Source organism: Triticum dicoccoides, unplaced genomic scaffold (assembly GCF_002162155.2).
Source record: "Triticum dicoccoides isolate Atlit2015 ecotype Zavitan unplaced genomic scaffold, WEW_v2.0 scaffold107313, whole genome shotgun sequence".
Lineage (NCBI taxonomy): Eukaryota > Viridiplantae > Streptophyta > Magnoliopsida > Poales > Poaceae > Triticum > Triticum dicoccoides.
The window spans coordinates 6584-8792 of NW_021173838.1; the positions used below are offsets into that span (position 1 = coordinate 6584).

General features: G+C 51.4%; 1 long non-coding RNA gene across 1 annotated transcript; it reads left to right on the top strand.

Annotated features, from left to right (window-relative positions):
* The first annotated feature begins 84 nt into the window (after positions 1-84).
* LOC119342854 lies at positions 85-1907 on the top strand. The gene is made up of 2 exons (XR_005165756.1): positions 85-1413; positions 1507-1907. It is a non-coding gene; the product is annotated as an uncharacterized LOC119342854 (long non-coding RNA).
* Positions 1908-2209: the final 302 nt, after the last annotated feature.

The following is a 2209-nucleotide window of genomic DNA, read 5'->3' on the forward strand; positions in this document are numbered from 1 at the left end:
GGACCATGCACCGAACGACCCACATCCCCTTTACCTTATCTCTTCAAGGACGAAGAGATCCACTCATTTCTCCCTCACGACGAACACAACTTCTCTGGTCCACGAGCTCTGCTCCCCCTCTCCCTTCATCTGTAGGTGCTTGCTCTCCCCCATCGGCGACAAGCCGTGCCGGCCAGCCATGGCAGCTCGTCGACTAGCTGGTGCTCCTCCGCCATGGCAGCTCGTCAGTCCCAGCGTCACACGCAACACCCACTCCCTCTTTTTCTTCCCTCGGAGGTCCATTGAGTCCCTGCTCATTCGCGAACCCCGCGGACCGCGCCGGTGCTGATGCTGCCGCCGACGGCCACCCGCTGCTGCTATCACGTTGTAGCAAGCTCCCCACCAAGTGGGCGAACGAGTTGCTGGAACCGGCCTCAATGGGAGCAACAATCAGCGGCAATTTTTGCTACAAGTGGGTTTTTGTTTTGCTGGAATCAGTAACTTTTTTCTAGAATCTCTAATTGAGGGTGTTTGTTGCTGGAACCAACTTTAATTTTGCTACCACCGTATACATTTTTTGCTACCACCATATATGTTCTTTGCTACTACCTTTTTTCAATTTTCGCTTTTTTGCTGGATCCATCTCTTTTTGCTGAAACCAGTTTCAATTTTTTTGCTACCACCGTCCTACTTTTTTGATTTTTTGCTGGAACCAGCGAATTATTTTGCTACATCCAACATTGATTTTTGCTGGAACCAGTCGACCGTCAGCTACCACCGCCGGCGCGACAGAGCTACAAACATGGTGGGAAAATGCTACAACCGGCATATAAATTCGCTACGGGGGGCATTTTTATTTGCTGGAACTAGTCGAGCGCCGATGCGACGGAGCTGCATCCAGCAACATAATTTGCTACATCCATCATCTATTTTTGTTTGAACCAACACCAGCTCGGATGGCCACACGACATCATCGGAGTTACTACCATGGGCAGCTCGGGATGCTGCAACCGGCGGCCGAGGTTGCCATGACCACGCCCACAACGCTACGAACGACTACATGATGCTTGGGAAGACGACATCTCCTTACTGCATCGGACGCAGCAGGCCTGCTTGCAATGAGGGCGACCTGTTGAAGGACAAGAGCAGATAGCCGGCGAGCGCGGGCGGCCGGGGCGATGAGCGCGGGTGGCCGGGGCGATGAGTGCGGGTGTGCTGTTGGCCAGCAAGGACGGGCAGCCAAGGACGAGCACCGGCAGCGGCGAGCGTGGAGTCTGCCATGGATGGGAGCTGTTGGTCAACGCAGAGCCAGATGCGAAGAGGAGAAGCTAATAGGGGGAAATTAACGGTTGGAGGTGGCCTAATCCTACGGCTGGGGGCCGACCGGCCGACGCCGGCGCCTAGCAGTCGCCTTACATAAAACGTTTCGTAAAGGTACGTAAGTCTAGGATTATCGCTCTTGTACATTCACCAGCTTCCATCGGGGAATATTGAGAACGGTAAAATGGTGGTGCACGTACTGGCTAGCAAAAGCAGCAGCGACATGCAACAGGCCAAGGATCAGCGACTGGACATGCCCCGTTCGCCGCCCGCCCATGGCTGGACCAAATTAAATATAGATGGGAGCTACATCAATGAAACAACGGCGGCTGGTGGTGGAATGGTGCTACGTGGCGACACCGGTTCTATTATCTTTACTGCATGCAGGCAGATCACCACATGTGATGACGGACTAGAGGCAGAGCTCATGGCGTGCAGAGAAGGCCTTGATCTTGCTCTTCATCGGACCGGATTACCCATTACGGTCGAGTTCGACTGCGCTCAGGCAGTCTTGATGCTAAATACGAGTCATGGGTACCGCTCTCCATATAGGACTCTTGTGTGTGACATTCAGTTACTGATTTCTGAGAACCCATGGGAGATTTCAATTACGCATATTAGACGTACTCAAAATAAAGTTAGTCATAGTCTCACAGCTTACGGGCCGAGCACACCCCGTACCGCCATTTGGTTTGGTACGGCACAAACGAAGTCGTAAATTTGTGTATGGCTGAAAAGCTGCCTTGAGTAATGAAATCTTTCTATTTCCGGCAAAAAAAAGAATTGGGGGAGGTGTCTTATGTTATGGTAATAGCCCTCCCTATAGTGCTAGAATTCTATCTTGCCCTTCCTATTTTGAAAATAAAAATCAAAAAATAGGAGGAAAAAACATGACAGAAAAAAATAGGAG